Source organism: Heterodontus francisci, chromosome 1 (genome assembly GCF_036365525.1).
Source record: "Heterodontus francisci isolate sHetFra1 chromosome 1, sHetFra1.hap1, whole genome shotgun sequence".
Taxonomy (NCBI): Eukaryota; Metazoa; Chordata; class Chondrichthyes; order Heterodontiformes; family Heterodontidae; genus Heterodontus; species Heterodontus francisci.
In genome coordinates, this window is record NC_090371.1 from 246,776,747 (window position 1) to 246,798,353 (window position 21,607).

The following is a 21,607-nucleotide window of genomic DNA, read 5'->3' on the forward strand; positions in this document are numbered from 1 at the left end:
GAGTCACCAACCTCTACAGACTGTATACCCCTTTTTTATTTTTCTGGACTCTAATTTGACCAATTTACCCTTCCCCACTCTGTAACGTGTGTGTGTGTGTGTGTGTGTGTGTGTGTGTGTGTGTTTGTGTGTGTGTGTGTGTGTGTGTGTGAGAAATTTGGAGCATATTTTATTATTTTACTTAGATTAGTTTAAGTGCAATAAAGCTAACCTCTTTCTTTATTAAGCTAAAGAAAACCTGCCCGATTGGTTCTGTTTATGATCATGGCACATAAATAGTTAAACACTCACTGAATTGGAAAGTGTATCCACTTTGAAAAGAAATAAACCTGTTGTGATCAAACAAGGACAGGGAAAAGAGGGGAACCCTTTGACGCCTCCTCATTTGATCGTAACAATGTAATTACTTTTCTCTCATATTTCAGTGAGTTACATTGTATAATATATTTTTTGCTCTGCCTACCATGCATAAGAAACAAATACTTTTGCTTGTTTATTCCTCAATTGTCCCTCCTGTCATGCAGACCCTGCACCTGCCAAGAATGAAGCATATTCATATTGTCATATGAACATTGACCTTAGACTGTTGCTGGAGCGAGGAAATGACTTGTTAAACAGATTAGCCGTGGCTGGAAAAAACATTTACATACTAGCAGACAATGCTTGGAGGGAAATAGGGGCTATTCTCTTATCTAATTTAACCCACAATGGACTATGAGCACCAGGTATTGTGTATAAAAAGAGACATTCCAGGGTCAGCTAAGACAAAAGAATCCACAAACAGATGTGGTCAGACCAGCTAGTTACATGACTAACCTACTTGGCAACCAGGATTTTTCTTAATTGTACAAAGACTTTGAACTGAGAGACTGCAGAATGCACCTGGACTGAAGAAGACCTCTCCTGTCTGTCTGCTCCTATCGCTTTCTCACAGAATTCCAAATCCACTGAAGACACATGAACTCCAAGAAAGAAAAGTCTCCTACAGCAAACAAGCTTTAAGAAGAATACTGGACCCCAACGAAAAGCAAGATTTACCTACAATCAATGAGTCTACAGTGAGCTTGCAGAACCGTAACAAAAATGATCTTCAGATATTGCCTCAAACTTTTCCACTTTAGTCCTTCTGCTCTTTTATGTCTCTATCTGTATGTGTGTTTATTTATTTATTTAGAGATACAGCACTTAAACAGGCCCTTCGGCCCACCGAGTCTGTGCCGACCATCAGCCACCCATTTATACTAATCCTACATTAATCCCATATTCCTACCACATCCCCTCAATTCCCCTACCACCTACCTACACTAGGGGCAATTTACAATGGCCGATTTACCTATCAACCTGCAAGCCTTTGGCTGCGGGAGGAAACCAGAGCACCCGGCAGAAACCCACGCAGACACAGGGAGAACTTGCAAACTCCACACAGGCAGTACCCAGAATTGAACCCGGGTCGCTGGAGCTGCGCCACTGTGCCGTCCCGTGTAACATTTTTATCGTGTAAGCATGCTAGCATGGGCACATTGTGTATCTATAGGCGTTAACCAAATTAGAGTTTAAGTTTAAGTTTAATAAAATTCAACCTTTTTTCTTTAATCCTAAGAAAACCTGTTTGGCTAGTTTCTTTGCCTTATAATTGGAAGTTAGTGAACAAGGATTCACCAAGGGCAAGCTAAAAAAAAGCAGTGTGTTAAAAATTAAACCCTGTTACGGTAAGACCAGGTGAAGGCTGAGAGGGAACCCTAGACTCCTTTCTCACCTAGTCATAACACTACCCAAACACTTCTTTTCATTATTATACAAAAGATATTTTCCTCAAACTTATTTTCCATGGGAATTTGTAGTTCTTGCTGAATCTGTCATTGGTATAGTCCTGTGACAGGGAGATTTTCCTGGTGTTAAGTCTCTTATAATTCGAACTCTGAACAGGTTGTTATTTGCCATGCTCCGGCCTTCTTGGCAACACAAAATAACTCATCCTATCAATTCTGTTAGTTCAATTTATTGTTTTTACTTAATGTCTTAAACTGTTAAAAAAAGATAAAAAGGCATTCATTTTTTTCACTTGCAGCATTTTTCCCTACTGTTCACACCTCACTGGTGTTACTTATAAACTTTCTGCCCGTTTGTCATCTAGAATCAATTGTTGAGGTTCACTCTGGGTATTGTGTTTCTACAGGAGCCAGGGTAAAGCGACAGCTCCCGTGATGCTTTTCTCTATCTCTTAAAAGGAGTTGGAAATACCCAATAATTAAGAATCAGGTAAAATATTCAGTTCTTGTACAGAGCTGAGCTATAATGTACGGCTGATCCACTAGCCAGTAAGTTGAAAATCTACCCCAGTATTTCCAATGGTCAGAGAGTCAGTGACTAGAGAGCAAAAATTTAAGATGATTACCACAAGAATGAAGACTGAGAGTTTTTTTTATTATTGAGAGCATCTGGAAAGCTCTATTATGAACAGGAGGAAATGGATAAATGTTTGAAATGAAAAAAAATTAAAAGTGCGTGGAAATGGTAAGAGAATGGGAGTAAGAGAACGGCTGGCACCGATTAAATGGGCCAAATGGCCTCTTTCTGTTTTGTAAAATTCTATAATTCCAGTGCATGCATCAGAATGTCTGTCACGGATGAATTTCAGATCTATATGTTAGAGAGGATATATAGTTATTTGCCTCTTTTGCAAAGAGGTAATTAAAATAAGGACAGCTGGTAGCACAAGCCACTGAATAATAATTTGCGATTTATTTCAGTCAAATGCGATCTATTCAGCAGTATATTCCTTATTTCTGCGATTCTACCTGTGGTTTAAATTAAGAAAAACACAGGAAGTGGAGTTCTGCCTGTGGATAAGACCTTCAAATCTATTTGTGACTTTACCACACTTGTGGGTTACAAGGTCTTCCAGACTGTCAGGATAAAGTGTACGTCCTGCTGGTTGCTGTTGTGCATTCTCTATGGATGCTGCATGCTGTTAAAAACATTGCACTGAGCTTAAAAGGGCTTACAAGGAGAATACTGTGATTCTTTGTACTTAGCGTGTCTTCTATCAAAACGCGAAACATGCATTTCATTTTTCAAAAGTGACAGTGGAAGTATTTTTACTTGTGATCCAACTTGAAACCGGGGGAGCTTTCTACCTCCTGTAGAATTAATTCCAGCAATTCCACTGTTCAGTCAACTCAACATTAAAAAAAACATGGACTAGGTAGACCCACATTAAACACTGGTGCTGCTTTACATCACTGCATATTGTGATTCAATTCAAATCAAATTACAACTTTTAATCACCATTAGTTCCACAGCAGTACTTAAAAGCCATTCTTGCTCAAAAGTTCAGCAGACTGTAGCTAACAAGTTGACATTCAGGCTACATTAGCCACCAATGGCTGGTTGCATAAGCGCCTTGTTAATGATTTATGAAAGGTCTACACAGGCAACCCAGAATCATCTCATGCAAACAATTGGTTACTTATTACCAGATACACTCAATAGCTATGCTTTGGTCCTTTTGAAAAAGAAAGCCTACATAATCTGGAAGTTGGCACAGCATGGCTTCATTTTTGGCACTATGTTGTATTATTTTGTGTCCTGCTATACTCCTAATGGTTGTCTCAGACATATGTTGCCATTTCTTGTGAAAAAAGTAAGAGAAAGAAAAGAAAAATCTCGATTGTCATGTTACCCAGTTGCACATGAGCCATTACGTGCCTAATCTAGAGCTTGGAGGACTTTGGTAATTGGCTTCTGCACAATAAGGTCATTGTGCAGTGCTGATTTTCGGAAGTGAACCTAAAACTTGCATGATAAGTAAACAGAGGGAAGGAAATAATCAATTTAGAGCTTTTACTGAACAAGTTCTTATCTTGATCTTGCTTCAGTATTGCGCTGCTGGTTAAATATTATATGGCAATGTGTTCCGAAATGTTTAAAGAGACAGTATTATTCCAATAACATCAATGCTCCGAGAGAGGGAACGGGAGCAATCTTAATGGAGAGCGGGATATGTGCAAGTGGGGACAGTGGGAGAAGTGGCGATTCTGAATGATGTCATCAGCACGAAGCCTGGCTGATTTTAACTGCCAGGCCTTATTATCATATGATTGCTGTGCCGACTGCTCATCATTTTACATAATTCCAGGGGGATTCTTGAGGCAGCATATTTAAAGGGTGAATGCACCTCTTAAAATGGAGGTTGCATTCACTGAATTTAATCACTGTATTGAGTTCATAGTTTGATTTTGTTCGATGTTGGAGAATGCTACAATAAGAGGAAATGTTGCCACCCCGCCAGTTCTCAGATGCCTGCTGAGAGTTGTAGGCAGAGGTCAGGGCCAGAAGAGAGGTGCTTTCCCCACAAGGTGCCCAACAGTCGTATTCAAAAAGCCCAGAATTCTACCGGCATCACCCCAAAGACCTGTATACAGTGCAGGAAGTAATTCAATGGCCTGACAATGTCACTCATCTTCTGCAGTCTGCACTCCTTCAGATCAGCAGGAGTGATGAGCTGCAGTCCCATGGGAATGACGGTGGTGTCAGGGGCCAGGCAAGTGTTGCCCTCTCTCAGGATGTTAGCACATCTGCTCTGTCACTATCCGTTCAACCACGACCCACCCTGAAGTCAGAAACCTAACTGGGACAAACTGCCCAGGCAGCAGCAGAACAGATACAGTCTGCAGATGCGCCCTCACTGGCTTGAGCTCCTGGAAATCACAGGCCATGGCATCTCAAGGATCCTCATATCGTGCATAGCAGTTTTTCGTCAGCATTGTTGAACTCACTGGAGGAGTACCTCGCAAAAGTAGCAGAGTTAATAACCCTTCTTTTAAAAAAGGCAGAATTTGGGGATTAATGATTGGGAGCAACTGATTATGTTTGGGTGCATTTTAAAATCATCATCACTTTTGGCATTTTGGTCTTGAGTCTGCTATTTCAGTCTGTCACTCATGTAAAAGTTGGCTGCCTGGTTTCAATGTAATGCAATGAAGGATTAATAGAGCGGTGACTGAGGTGATAGTTGATACAGTTGGGCTTCGTTTAAATTTTCAGGGGAGTGGACTGAGTAATTCACCTAAAGCATTGAGCTACAAATTCATCCCTTGCATTTCTGGCTGCAACACGTTGTGGTGGCCCTCCTTCCTCTGCTTCTGTCTTGCCTTTACCCAACTGTTCCTCATCAGATGATGAGTCCTCTTTTAATCTGCCTCCTCCAGCAGCAATACCCTCTGTATAGGAGACCAGGAGGAGTGAGAGATGAGCGAGAGCGGAGTGGATAAAAGGCATAACAGCAGAGCAGGCCCAGGACCAGGAGGAACACAGGCAGAAATTGAGCAAGTGACATCAGAGTGACGTCACAATCAGTGCAATGAGAAATGAACAGTAGAACCTGAGGGAACTAAGATCAGTACCCAGGGTAAGTATTGAGGTAAGGATCTAAGAACTAAAATAAGGAACTAGAATAAACAAGTGTGATTTTAAGTTTTAAATCTTAAGTTTGTTTTTAAAGTCTTAAGTATTATTTCTGATAAGTTATTTAATAGTCTATTGAATAGAGGCATGGCAGGGCGCCTCAGTCACACCAGATGCACATACTGTTACATGTGGGAACTCCAGAACACTTCTTGTAGCCTGGAAACCATGTGTGCAGGAAGAGTCAGCTGAGCAGCTCAAGCTCCGGGTTTCAGAACTTGAGCAGAAGCTGGCATCACTGTATTGCATCTGCAAGGCTGAGAGCTATGTAGATGAGACATTTCTAGATGTGGTCAGTCCGCAGCTAAAGGGTGTGTAGGCAGAGAAAGAATGGGTGACTGACAGACAGCCAAGCAGGACAAGAAAGCTAGTGTAGGAGTCCCCAGAGTACATCTCACTCTTCAACTGGTATTCAGTTCTGAATACTGCGGAGAGTGATGGTGGCTCTGGCTGCATTCCCCAGAGCAAAGCCCATAGCTTCATGGGTAGCTCAGCTGTACAGGAGGGCAGGAGAAAGATTGGGAAAGCAATAGTGATAGGAGAATAAATAGTTAGGGGAATAGACAGGTGTTTCTGCGCCCACAGATGCGATTCCAGGATGGTATGTTGCCTCCCTGGTGCCAGAGTCACAGATATCACAGAGGGGCTGCACAAAACTCTAAGAGGGGAGGATGAACAGCCAGAGGTCGTAGTCCATATTGATACCAATGACATAGTTAGAAAGAAGGATGAGGTCCCGCAGGCAGATTTTAGGGAGCTAGGAAGGAGACTCCTGGTGCCATATGCTAGTGAGTATATAAACAGGAGGATAGAGCAGATGAATTTGAGGCTGGAGAAATGGTGCAAGAGGGAGGGCTTTAGATTCCTGGGATATTGGAACTGTTCTGGAGGAGGTGGGATCTATATAGGCCAGACAGGCTGCACCTCAACAGACCTGGGACCAATGTTCTTCTGGGGTAGTTTTCTAGTGCTGTTGGGGAGGGTTTAAATTAACTTGGCAGGGGGATGGGACCCAGGAAATAGCATTAGAAAGGGGAAAAGAGTTTCACAAATGATTGGGAGCGACATATAGCATTAGAGTAAGAAATAGTAAGCTATTAGGTGGGGTCAGACTAAGAGGGAATGCAATTAGATTTAAATTAGGTTTACAGTGCATGTATGTAAACCTACATACATGAAGCATGGTAAATAAGGTTGGTGAGCTGCAGGCACAAAAAAAAAAATCACATGGGAGTCTGATATTGTGGTGATAATGGAGATCTGGCTCAAAGAGGTCAGGACTGGGCTCTAAATATTCCTGATACAAGGTGTTCAGGAAAGCTCGGAAGAAAAGAAAGGAGTATGGGTGGCAGTATTGATTAAGGAGAATATTACAGTGCTGGAGAGAGAGCATGACCTGGAAGGGAAAAGGACAGAATTAATTTGGTGAGAGTTAAGAAACATTAGAGGTACCATTGCACTACTGGCTGTAAACTATGGGCCTGTATCTAGTGGGAAAGATATAGAGGGGCAAATTTGCAGGGAAATTACAGAGAGGTGCAAGAACTATAGAATAATGACATTGGGGGACTTAATTATCCGAATATAAACTAGAATAGTAAAAGTGTAAAGGCAGAGAGGGAAGAGTTATTGAGAGTGTGTTCAGGAAAATTTCTTTGATCAGTACATTTCCAGCCCAATGAGCAACGCTGGATCGGGTTCTGGAGAAATGAGGTGGGTCAAGTGGATCAGGTATCAGCAGAAGAACATTTAGGGAACTGTGATTATAATATCATAAGGTTTGGATTAGCTCAAGAAAAGGACAAGGAGCAATCTAGAATAAAAATTCTTAATTGGAGGAGCACCAATTTCAGTGTGGTGAGGACGGATCTGTCCTGGGTAAATTGGAATTAAAGATTGGCAGGCAAACTGTAATTAAACAATGGCTACCATGAAAGAGGAGATGGTTTGTGTACAGATGAGGTACATTCCCATGAGGGGGAAAGGTATGGCAACCAAAGCCAGAACTTCCTGGATGATGAAAGAGACAGTAAGATGAAGCAGAAAAGGGGTGCATAGGAAAGATGCCAGGTTGATAATATAGGTATGAATGAGGCTAAATGTAGGATATTCAGAGGGGAAGTGAAAAAGGAAATAAAGGATCTAAGAGTGAGTATGAGAGGAGACTGGCAGCTAATGTAAAAGGGAATCCAAAAATATTCCATAGACATATAAATAGTAAAAGGTTAGTAGGAGGAGGATGGGGATGATTAGGGACTAAAAAGGGATCTATGCATGGATGTAGGAAGTATGACCGCAATACTAAATGAGTATGTTGCATCTCTCTTTACCAAGGAAGAAAATGCTGCCAAAGTCAGAGTAAAAGAGGAGGGAATTGAGATACTGGATGGGCTAAAAATTGATAAAGAGGAGGTATTAGGCCAGCTGTACTTAAAGTTGATAAGTCACTAGTACCAGATGTGATGCATCCAAGGATACTGAGGGATGTAAGGGTGGAAATTGCGTAGGCACTGGCCATTATCTTCCAATCCTCCTTAGATATGGGGATTGGTGTCAGAGGACTCAAGAACTGCAAGTATTACACCCTTGTTCACAAAAGGATGTAAGGATAAACCCAGCAACTACAGGCCAGTCAGTTTAACCTCAGTGGTTGGGAAATCTTATAGAAACAATAATTTGGGACAAAAATAACCGTCACTTGGACAAGTGTGGATTTGTTTGAAGCAAATCTTATTTAACTGATTTGATTGAGTTTTTTGATGAGGTAACAGAGACTGTTGATGAGGGTAACGTGGTTGATGTTGTGTATATGGACTTCCAAAAGATGTTTGATAAAGTGCCACATTATATGCTTGTCAACAAAGTTCAAACCCATGGAATTAAAAGGACAGTGGCAGCATGGATATGAAATTGGCTGACTAATAGGAAACTGAGAATAGCGATGAATGGACTGGAGGAAGCTATATAGTGGGGTCACCCAGGGGTCAGTACCCGAGCCACTGCTTTTCTTGTTATATGTTAATGACCTGGACTTGGGTGTACAAGGCACAATTTCAAAACTTGTGGATGACACAAAACTTGGAAGTATTGTATACTGTGAGGAGAGTAGTCTTAGACATCAAGAGGACCTAGACAGGCTGGCAGAATGGGCAGACATGAGTAAGATAAAATTCAATGCAGCAAAGTGTAAAGTGATACATTTTGGTAGGAAAGAAAGGAAATATAAAATAAATGGTACAATTCTAAAGGGAATGCAGGAACAGAGACACCTGGGAACATATGTGCACAAATCATTAAAGCTGCCAGGACATGTTGAGAAAAAGGTTAAAAAGTCATACGGAATCCTGGGCTTTATAAATAGAGGCATAGAATACAAAAGCAAGGAATTATGATGAACCTTTATAAAATATTGGTTCGGTCTCAACTGGAGTATCGTGTCCAACTCTGGGCACCGCACTTTAGGAAGAATGTGAAGGCTTTAGAGAGGATGCAGAGATTTATGAGAATGGTTCCAGGGACCTCAGTTACTTGGATAGATTGGAGAAGCTGGTGTTCTTCTCCTTAGAGAAGAGATGGGGGTGAGAGGATATTTACAAGAACATAGGAACATAGGACTTAGGAGCAGGAGTAGGCCATTCGGCCCTTCGAGCTTGCTTCACCATTCAATGAGCTCATGGCTGATCTGGTTGTGGTCTCAACTCCACTTTCCTGTCTGCTCCCCCCCAACCCTTGACTCCCTTGTCTATGAAAAATTTATCTACCTCAGCCTTGAATAAATTCAATGACCAAGACTCTACTGCTTTCTGGGGAAGAGAATTCCACAGACTAATGACCATCTGTGAGAAAAAATTCTCTTCATCTCCATCTTAAAAGGGAGACCTCTTACTCTTAAACTGTGTCCCCTAGTTTTAGTCTCCCCCACAAGAGGAAACATTCTCCCTGTAACCACTCTATCAAGTCCCTTCAGAATCTTAATATTTCAATAAGATCACCTCTCATTCTTCTAAATTCCAATGGGTGTAGGCCCAACCTGTTCAACCTTTCTTCATCAGATAAGCCCTTCAGCCCCGGAATTAGTTGAGTGAACCTTCTCTGAACTGCTTCTATTGCAATTATACCCTTTTTCAAATAAGGAGACCAAAAATGTACACAGTACTCCAGATGTGGTCTCACCAAGGTTCTGTACAGTTGCAGTAAAACTTTTCTACTTTTCTACTCAATTCCCCTTGCAAGAAATGGCAACATTCCATTTGCCTTCCTAATCACTTGCTGTACCTTCATATTAACTTTTTGTGATTCATTTACCAGGACACCCAGTTCCCTCTGTACCACCGAGTTCTACAATCTCCAGCTAAATAGCATACAGCTTTTCTATTTGATAGAAGTGCCCAAAATCGTGAGGGGTCTGGACAGAGTAGAGAGAAACTTCTCATTGGCAGAGGGTCGAGAACCAGAGGACATAGAATTAAGGTGATTGGCAAAGGAACCAAACACGACAGGGGGAAAATCGCTTTTACACAGCAAGTGGTTAGTATCTAGAATGGATTGCCTGAGAGTGTGGCGGAGGCAGATCCAATCGTGGCTTCCAAAAGGGAATTGGATAAGCACCTGGAGGGAAATAACTTGCTGGGCTGTGAGGTAAGGGCGGGGGAGTGGAACGAGCTAAATTGCTCTTGCAGATAGCTAGCATGGACACCACGGGCTGAATGGCCTCCCTCCTGTGCTGTAAACATTCCATGATTCTATGATTCTATAGCAATATTCACTAAAACGCAGCAGGTCTCAGTGATGTGGAAGCATATTCAAGGAAGTCTCCAGACCCATCCAGGAACTTGTAACTTTGTATCATAAGCCCTATTGTAAGCTCAATGTGTTCTTCGTGGCCCTATGGCTCCAGATATATTTGTACTGCTCAGAAGTGGAGGGGTTGCAAAAAGTTACCATCAGCCACATTGGAAGGGGATAGCCCTTGCCCCCAAGTAGCTATCCTCAAACATTCCTGGTAACGTGGAAAAGTGGAAGGATGTTTGATTGCCACAGGAGAATGTAGTATGACAGTTGCCTGTAAACTTGGCTAGGATTGCATGATCCTTCATTTGTGGACTGTAGACTGGCTGTTGTCCTCAGTAGCAACCTGGAAGGATTTTGAGACAAAAAAAATAAGGCAGTGCTCACTTTTGCAGCCATTGACAAGGCATGGCTCCTGGCCCAACAGACTGCAATTCTTCTAGCAGGGGGCTTTAGAGGTCAACAACAACCTGCCTGGCAAATTGTAGGCTACTTAAGCACTGCTCCTCAGAGAGTTCCAGAAAGGTCACAGTTTTCCTATGGATGCTTTTGGCTGGGAATGGCCTTCTATGACCCACCTTCTCAACTACTATCTTCTCACAGGGCCAACTTGATGTTGAACCTTCTGCTGCTGCTGTTGGTGTTGCTGCTCTCCTGCCTCCTTCTCTTCCTCCACCCAATACATTGCAGTGTGTACAGCACCCATAATAAAGTTTTGACTCCTTATTCGTAGTGAGTAAGCCTATCAAAAGCAAGCAATATCCAATGTCAGAGATCATTTCAACTCCAAAAAGCGCACAAATGTACACTTGCCAGTAATCTGAGTGCCTACAGCTGAATATCTCTCTAAATACTGCACCCTGCTGTCCATAGAATCAAACCCACTAGAGAGTTGACAGGACCTCCGATTCTTTACATCAATATTGCAACGGGTCCTAATTGCACCATTGGACCAAAATTTGCTTTCCTTTTTTGGGCTCCAGCCTGCTTCTGGTAGGCACTTTGACTAACAAGAAAGGTTGAATATACAAAATGGCAGCGGGCATAAAGTAAGTGGTGAGTGGATGGTAAGTACATCTGCACAATTCTTATTGCTCACACAAATGTTTTACTGCCCTGTTGCTGCCCAGCAGTGGTGGGGGTTAAAAATCATTCCCACCCTCAGCCCAGGTTTCTTTTGTTGCTCGGTTTAGGAAAATACCTTTAAAAGATAAAGAGGTAGAGATTGGCTAAGGCCCATTTTCAGGTGCATAACCAACAGCGTGCAGGCAGCATGTGTCCCAAACCAAGGCCAGAGGCCTACCCAAAATTGGGACTTGGGCCTCCAGGAGCAGCCCGCCCATTGCCAATGGGTCAATTTTGTGCCGCTTGCCTCAGCGACAACTGGCCCCAAGTCAGACCTGGGAGGAGGAGAAAGACAGCAGGAGAGGGCAGTAGCTCTTAGGAGTACTGTGGAGCTGGGAGCAGCACTCCTGATATTATTCTAAGACAAATGTTCTTTAGAAAGGGCCAATTTTGCTTTTTACTGCTGTACTGAGGTGAAAAAAACTTCGAGTGGGCTGAATTTTATTTTCCCACCACCGGGAGCAGTGGTGGGCAAAAAAAAAGTTCAGGCTGCGCGCCGCCATGCCGCTGTGATCTATTGCACTGTAGCTCAAGATAATACTCTGGTCAAGTTACACACCCCAAATCATGTGATGGGGGTGGGCTTTGCGATGCCAGCAATGGTGTCACCTTCCTGTGCGCAGGCGCTGGTGCCATTTTGAAAGGGCAGCCAGATCTGCCGTTAAATTTGAATAATTAAAACTGTACCCCCTCCGTACACCGCAATAAAATAATCGCCTCTGCCCCCCCAATTACACTTACAGATAATAGTTGCCCTCTCGCGCTCCCCCATGCAAGACTGGGCCTTTCCCCCCATCCAAACTGTTCAAAGTGTTTCAAATTGTTCACCCCTTCGCCTCCTCCCCTACATTATTAATGCACATTTGACCCCATAACGCCCCCCCCACCCACCACTACACTGAAAATCCTAAGTACTCTCCTTCCCCACCTCACTGGCGCCAGTTTTTCCTGGATGGGAAAGTGAAGACGCGTGAGTGCTAGCCACCGCTTGGAAGATCCCGGGCAGCAGGTAAGATTGCTGACAATTTTATTTAAATGTACTCTTTTTCTTAATTTATATATTGTCATGGAACAGTTTTTTTCCTCCTTTGTTTAAAAACAGTGTGCCTTTAAGACTGTTTAAAAACAGTGTACCTTTAAGACTGAGAGTTGCTCTCAGTCTCTCTGGGCACAGTGTGCCAGCAGCAAGCCTGTTTCCTAGGCAACAGCAGGAGAGAGAGAGGACCACCTACTGTATTGTAACAGTTAACTGTGTAAAGACTAGCCAGAGCCAGTTTGAACTGGAAATCAGCGAAGTGGCTCTACATTGAAGGAAGCATTTTGTCTGTCTTAGCAGATAAACTACATTGAACTACAGGCTATATTATTGCCTAAACAGAAAAAAAACCTGGAAAAGAACATTTGCATTGTTGGAGGTAACAAATTCCTTTTTTACTTCCAAACTCTAAGAAATCTCTGCTTCAGGAGTAACTCTCTATTGTCTGTTTGTGTTTGCTGGAATTCTCAGTAAAGTTTCTACTGAAAGACTACCAATTTCAAAATCCAAATAGACTTGTTGCTATATCCCTTGTTGAAAGAACTGTGTGACGCCTGCTGCAATCGAAGTGCTTTAAATGCCTATCCCTTAAAGACTGTTTGTCAAATTCGCCTGGAGACTTGAATGGCAGCTGATTATTCTATTCTGGGACACCTCACCAACTGGGAATGTAAATCACCAGGACTCACAACCCAGCTACTTATTTATATCTAAGAAACATCATTTTTAAACTGGTTAACCATTGGTTTTTGAATGTATGTGTGTGTGCATTAGGGTTAAGAGAAATAAGAAGTTATAAAGTCTTTTAGACATAGGTTTATCTCAATAGTGTTTAAGATTTGGTTTATTCATAAATAGTTAATTTGTTGCTGTTTAAAGATACCTGGTTTGATCTGTTTTATTCTGGTGGGACAATAAAGTGTTTAATTTGGCTAATTTCTGGTCGGTGGGAAAACTTTAATACTATACTATGACCTGTCGAGTAATGGGACTGAATTGACAGTGTATTAGTCCTGCCTCAGTCGTAACAATATTCAAAGTCAGGTCCTGTTATCCATCATCGAGCGGGTCGCCACTGAGTCTCGCCGCCACCGGGAGGATCGGATATGGCACCCCCGGTGTCGGGCTCTGTGGCGGGCCACTGGCGGTACAATCTTCCGGCACCCCCCCACCCCACCACGGATCCTGAAGTCGGGACCTCAACAAAATCCAGCCAAGTGGGTAGATTTACCTCTACTATTTCACCCAAAATTGGGTGGGATAACAGTGGCAAAGAGGGAAAAATTGGGCCTACCATCATGCTCTGGTGAGTTCAATTTTCCTCTTCACTCCTGCCATGATGTCTACCAGCCATGCCCTTTTCTGCTCTGTAATGCCATCCAGGAGATGGGGCCTGGCAAGCGTCCCAATTTCCCTACTTACTGCAAATGTCTCCACCAGCCCCAGGCATCACTAGGAGAAGTGTTTATGTGCATCAACAGTGGTTATATTTGTATATCCCTGTCCAGGTTTGGAATGAGTTCAGCGCTTTTTTGTTGTGCGTTAAGCATCAAAAGACCAGAAAGAAAATGTGCTTTGTTATTATTCCAATAATTGATGTAAACAATGCACAAAACACACTAAAGAATGTGTTAGGACCTTATTGACCTTGGAAATAGAGGGCAATGCTGGTAGAGGTGGATGAGGAAATGTGTGATGAGGCACAAGTGGAGTGTAAATGCCAGCATGCTTTTGTGCTTTATCTTCTATGTATTTCTATGTAATGTTTGTTTGTTTCTTTAATTCAAACAGGAGTATTTCATTCAATGCTTTTAATAATCAAACAGTTAAAATAATAATGATTAATTATTTCTGTTGGTATTCTAATGTTTAAAAAGTGAATACTGTCATCATCTCAGCAACTGGAAGTCTGATAATGTAAAGCAGCTGAGTTAATGTCAGTAAATAGAACTATCACTGTGGGTTAGTTCAGACATGTTCGTCACGTACACTTTATCTGTTATACCCGATCATTACCTAGACCAATTTACCACCCATTGGTACACAACACTGCCGTTTTATGAAATTGTTTCATGAACAATGGGGAAAAGGATGGTTGCTAATTCATTTAAAGCATTTAAAGAACAAGAGAATGTATTTCTAATTCATTAGAGAAGCCAGGAATAAAGATCTGTAAAAATTGGCTACAGAAAGCCTTTGTTATTGAATGAGCTAAAATTATTTTACAGTCTCATAACTTTCCTACATTCTAATATATATCAATTTGCACTGAATCTCAATACCTCGTGAACTAAAATAAATGACCTTTGTTAAATGGCTAAGGCATATAACTGTTCTATAAGTACAACTATTAAAGCGAAAATCTGATAATTTTGCCATAATTCTGGCCACCCACTGACCAGCAATATCCTATGTTATATTATCCCTGATAGTTCTCAGTCTGTTTAGCATGGGCAATAATTAAATGACCTGTTATTTTCATTTGTGTATGTGGTGGGTGATAGAGAACACAAAGGGAGAGAATGATTCTATCAAACGCCTTTGTGCATAGAGTGGGGTGGTGGTAGGGAATTGTTTGATCTAACATTGTAACTAACAAAATCACCAATTATTTGCCCTCAAAATGACAGCCTCCTACATATCGCATGGAATTACTTGTGAGTTTTGGGGGAAAAAAACAATTTTCCATTTAAAATACTAGCAGCTTTTTTTCTTTCCGGCCAGCAACACCTCAGATAATAGAGTTTTCTGGAGATTCCCTTTTGAGTGATTTAGTGAGCTTTTTACCAATAGAACAACAAGGTTACTTTCCCCCAGGCATTTTTAATCAGAAAATTCCTGATGGAAGCTGATCAAGTTCCTACAGGTAAGAGCAGACTGAACAGGGAATGAGAAAAGCAGAGAGGATGTATTGACAATGACAGTAAAGTACTAAAAATTCCTCACTCTCGGCCTAGGCAATAATGGGTGATAACAGATAAAATTTACCTGACTAATATGTCTGAACTACCCCACCATAACATTCTATTTACTGACATTAACTTAGCTGCCTCACTTTTTGAAGATTCCTCCATACCTCATTAGTTGCAGGGGAATGAACGAGTTATGGGGTTGTATTTCTGTGGGGGTTCTCCTTATTGTCCACTGTAACTTCAGCAGAAGAGCCAGAGAAATCACTACCCACACTAGTTCTCCAGTGATTCCTCGAGATATCCGCTTAAGTTATTGAAGGTGATCAGGAAAACCCACATAGAAATTCAAGCCCGTGCTGTTTTACACGACTGGTAGTACTTGATTTCACATTCACTGCTCAATGATTTTATTTGTACGATATCAGCGAAATCAATGAATGATCCCTTGAGGCTTAGCATGTTTTGGATTGTTTTTTTTCAATTCAGCACACATTCTGCCAAACAATTATTGATAATGCAGAAATGTTCCATGCTTTTATTTGCATGGAGTAGGTAAAATATCAGAAGTAAAAAGAAAACCATGAATGTCTCCAGTTCTGATGAATTGTTGCAAACAAGACATTAAGCTTTCTTTCTCCTAAACATCCCGATCAACCTGTTGTGCATTTCCAACCTTTTCTGCTATTTTAGTGACTATATTATTTTCTCAAAAGGCCTGATCTATTTAAAGGAGGCAAATTTACACAATATCAAGCATAAGTTTAGCTAAAATTGGTGCCAATTTTTCTGTCATAGTAGATAATTAATTTAATTATTGTGCACACATTTGTACCAAAAGCTGGTTCTTAAAGGAGTGGTGTTGTGTCTTGCAAAATATGTAAATTTTTTTAATAAATTGGAGATGGCATAGTCTGCAGCATCATGATAAAAGGGAGCTGTTGATTGCATCAAGCATTACTAGTTTATTATGTTCACTAAAATACTAACCTCTGAATTATTCTTTTCAATTCCACTGTCTTTTATTGGGCATTCTGATAGGTTGAGAGTTCTGAATTCTATAACTTGACCTGGTCACTTCAATACTTTGATTAGATGAAATTGAAATGTCTAGTCTTCCTATCGGGTACAAAAAAACAGCAATTGGAGCTGGTCCCTAGCTGTTATGAGTTCAGTGAGACCGTTAACTTTAAAATACGAGATATGAACCCCCAGATCAATTTAATGAATTACACAAGATTTCATATTTTAAGACTTTTATTATAACAAGAAAACTAAAAGGAATTCCTGAGTACTTTGTAAATAGTTGATACCGCAAAAGACAAAGAAAAGGTTTTGTTTTAATCGTTCATGGGATGTGGGCATCGCTGGCGAGACCAGCATTTATTGCCCAGCCCTAATTGTCCTTGAAAAGGTGGTGGTGAGCTGCCTTCTTAAACCACTGCAGTCCTTGGGGTATATGAACACCCACAGTGCGGTTAAGAAGGGAGTTCCAGGATTTTGACCCAGCGACGGTGAAGGAATGGCAATATAGTTCCAAGTCAGGATGGAACATGGCTTGGAGGCGAACTTGCAGGTGGTGGTGTTCCCATGCATCTGCTGCCTTTTTCCTTCTAGGTGGTAGAGGTCGTGTGTTTGGAAGGTGTTGTCAAAAGAGTCTTGGTGAGTTGCTGCAGTGCATTTTGTAGATGGTACACACAGCTGCCACTGTGCATCGGCAGTGAAGGGAATGAATATTTAAGATGGTGAATGGGGTGCCTATCAAGCGGGCTGCTTTGTCCTGGTTGGTGTCGAGCTTCTTGAGTGTTGTTGGAGCTGCACCCATCCAGGCAAGTGGAGGGTATTTCATCACACTCCTGACTTGTGCCTTGTAGATGGTGGACAGGCATTGGGGAGACAGGAGGTGAGTTACTCACCACAGAATTCCCAGCCTCTGACCTGCTCTTGCACCCACAGTATTTATGTGGTTGGTCTAGTTCAGTTCCTGGTCAATGGTAACCAAATGGTAACTATATCAACATAGTGGGTGATTCAGCGATGGTAATACCATTGAACATCAAGGGGAGATGGTTTGATTCTCTCTTGTTTGAGATGGTCATTGCCTGCAATTATGTGACACGAATGCTCCTTGCCTCTTATCAAACCAAGCCTGGATATTGTCCAGGTCATTATCTGAGGAGTCGCGAATGGTGCTGAACATTGTGCAGTCATCAGCGAACATCCCCACATCTGACCTTATGATTGAGGGAACGTCATTGATGAAGCAGCTGTAGATGGTTGGGCCTAGGACACTACCCTGAGGAACTCCTGCAGTGATGTCTTGGGACTGAGATAATTGATCTCCAACAACCACAACTATCTTCCTTTGTGCTAGGTGTGACTCCAGTCAGTGGAAGGTTTTCCACCTGATTCCAATTGATTTCAGTTTTGCTAGGGCTCCTTGATGCCATACTTGGTCAAATGTTGCCTTGATGTCAAGGGCAGTCACTCTCATCTCATCTCTGGAGTTCACGTTTGGACCAAGGCAGTAATGAGGTCTGGAGCTGAATGGCCCCAGTGGAACACAAGCTGAGCGTCAGTGAGCAGGTTATTGCTGAGCAAGTGCTGCTTGATAGCACTGTTGACGACCCCTTCCAGCACTTTGCTAATGATCGAGTGTGAACTGAGAGGGCAGTAATTGGCCGGTTTGGATTTGTCCTGCATTTTGTCTATAGGACATACTTAGGCAATTTTCCTCATTGCCATGAAGATGCCAGTGTTGTCACTGTACTAGAACAGCTTGGCTAGAGGCGCAGCTAGTTCTGGAGCACAAGTCTTCAGTACTATTGCCGGAATGTTGTCAGGGCCCATATCCTTTGCAGTATCCAATGCCTTCAGCCGTTTTTTGATATGGCACGGAGTGAATCGGATTGGCTGAAGACTGGCATCTGTGATGCTGGGGATTCAGGAGAAGGCCAAGGTGGATCATCAACTCGGCACTTCTGGCTGAAGATGGATGCAAATGCTTCAGCCTTGTGTTTGTACTGATGTGCTGGGCCCCCTCATCGTTGAGGCTATGGAGATATTTGGAGCCTCCTCTTCCTGTTAGCTATTTATTTGTCCACCACCATTACGACTGGATGTAGTAGGACTGCAAAGCTTAGATCTGATCCGTTGGTTGTGGGATCACTTCACCCTGTCTATCACATGCTGTGTCCGCTGTTTGGCATGCAAATATTCCTGTGTTGTAGCTCCGCCAGGCCGATACCTCATTTTTAGGTATGCCTGGTGCTGCTGCTGGCATGCCCTCCTGCACTCTTCATTCGACCAGTGTTGGTCCCCTGGCTTGATGGTAATGGTAGAGTGGGGAATATGCTGAGCTATTAGGTTACAGATTGTGGTTGAATACAATTCTGATGCTTCTGATGGCCCACAGTGTCTCATGGATGCCCAATTTTGAGTTGCTAGATCTGTTCGAAATCTATCTCATTTAGCACGGTGATAGTTCCACACAACGCGATGGTGGGTATCCTCAATTGGTGGCGGGACTTCGTCTCCACAAGGACTGTGTGGTGGTCACTCCTACCAATACTGTCATGGACAGATACATCTGCGGCAGGTAGATTGGTGAGGATGAGGTCACGTAGGTTTTGCCATCTTGTTGGTTCCCTCATCACCTGTCGCAGACCCAGACTAGCAGCTATGTCCTTTCGGACTCGGCCAGCTCGGTCAGTAGTGGTTCTACTGAGCCACTGTTGGCGATGGACATTGCAGTACCTCACCCAGAGTACATTCTGTGCCCTTGCTACTTTTAGTGCTTCTTCCAATTGGTGTTCAACATGGAGAAGCACTGATTCATCAGCCGAGAGGCGGTGGCAGGTGGTAAACATCTGGGTCAAAATCCTGGAACTCTCTTCCTAACAGCACTGTAGGTATACCTACCCCACATGGACTGCAGCAGTTCAAGAAGGCAGCTCACCATCACCTTCTCAAGGGCAATGAGGGATGGGCAATAAATGCTGGCTTAGCCAGCGGCGCCCACATCCCAGGAATGAATTTAAAAAAAACATGGTGGCACCGGTTAAAACGACTAACAGAATTTGAAGATCTCCCTACCTTGTGGAGAAGCACCAGGAAAACTGCAGATCGAGGCAGGGGACTGCAAAGAACTCAGGAACTGCTCCTTAGTCCACACAGACAGTGTGGACAATCAATGAGAAAGCCCTGCAGCCTCTCAGAATGCACCAAGAAATGTAGGTGGCTGCATCGGTACATCCAGGTCAACAATCAGTCTGAGTTTCAGCACTGGGAGACGGCCATTGCTGAGCCAGACCGCAGAAAGCATGGGAAAGGTTGGAAAGTGCAAGAAGTCCCCAAAAAACTGTGAAAACCTCCATTCAAGCCTGCAAGATTTTAAAACAAAGGGGAACACCCTTGGAAGACCTACTAAAGTGAAGAAAGTAATATGGATTGAAAATTACAGAACATCAGAAAGATTTCACGATCTAGAATGACCCAATCAGGTTCAAAATTGGTCTATTTGAAGGAAGAGATTCCTAAGAAATTAAAAGATAGGTCCTAAAAGGTAATAATCTCCGGATTACTCCCGGCGCCACTCCTTAATGAGTACAGAAATAGAAAGGTAGCTGAATGTGAGCCTGGAGACATGGTTCAGGTGGGAGGTCACTCCAACCAATACTGTTATGGACTGATGCATCTGCGGCAGGTAGATTGGTGAGGACGAGGTCAAGTATGTTCTTCCCTCTTGTTGATTCCCTCACCGCCTGCCGCATACCCAGTCTAGCAACTATGTCCTTTCAGACTCGGCCAGCGCGGTCAGTAGTGGTACTACCGAGCCACTGTTGGTGATGGACTTTGAAGTCCCCCACCCAGAGTACATTCTGTGCCCTTGCCACCCTCAGTGCTTCCACCAAGTGGTGTTCAACATGGAGGAGTACTAACTCATCAGCTGAGGGAGGGTGGTAGGTGCTAATCAGCAGGAGGTTTCCTTGTCCATGTTTGACTTCATGGGGTCCAGAGTCGATGTTGAGGACTCCCAGGGCGACTCCCTCCCAATGTATACCACAGTGCCGCCACCTCTGCTGGGTCTGTCCTGCCGTTGGCACTGCCTCACGCAGCTAGTGTCCTCCTCACTCTTTTGCTGGCCAATTTTGTGCTGTATGTTGCAAATATGATTCTATCTCGCATACAAAATTCACATCCTGCTGTGTTGGATGGTCTACCGTCGCTCTAGGAAGTGCATCAGCTGACAATTGCAACCTCTCTTGGACATATACTGTCTCATATGTATACCGCATCAATCATAGACAGAATCTTTGTATTCTTGGAGGCATTTTTGCCATCTCTTTCTTGTCTAACAAAGATACCAAATGTCTATGATCTGTCTCGATGACAACACTCAAACCAACGATGTAGTTGGAAAATTTTTCACATGCCCAAGTAACGGCTGTCACTTTTTCTAATACTGCATGCCATGTCTCTCTGTCTGACAACGTTCTTAACACTTAGAATATGAATCTATTGCTCCTGAAAAAGAACCGCCCTTAACCCAGTTGAGGAGGCGTCTGTCACTATTGTCGTATGTAGTGTAGGATTGTAGTGTGGCAAGATGTCCAGTGCTATAAGCATTGCTTTAATTCTCCTGGATGCTTGTTCCTGATGGGAATTCCAACACCATGCTTGCTGTTTTCTGAGGGTTGTCTCAGTGGATCAGTTATCTGTGCAAAGTGATGTAGAAACTTTGCTAGCTGGTCTACCATTCCCAGGAATCTTGGAGCTGCTGAATAGCAGGAGGAGTAGGAGTAGGAAATTCTGTAATGGGCCTTCTCTTCGGTGGATCTGCCTTTATGCCTTCTCTGTTCACTATAGCTGGAATTTTGCGTTGGGCGGGAGACACCGGCCACTGGCCCAGAAGTCGGGGGTGAGCCTGCCAGGGCTGGCGAGCCATGCCAGGATTTTATGCTCACCTGGGATAGTCAGCCGGGCTCCGGCGAGGCAAGGGAAGGTCTGTTGGCTGGGTGGGACTTTATTTCAGTGGGAGCAGTTGGGGCTTTGGGGGTGGAGGGGGGGGTCCCTCCGTGGGGACTGAGGGGCCTGGCGGCCATTAGTAAAATAACAGCGGCGGTGGGAGAAGGCCCTTAAGTGGCAGTTGTTTGGCCACTTAAGGGCCTTGATTGGCCTGGGGTGGACGGGCTGCTTCTTGCTGCCGCCACCCCTGGTAACATTGCAGCGGGGGCAGAAAGGGGTCGGGAACGCCACCCCCCCCAACTCAATTCTATGCTCC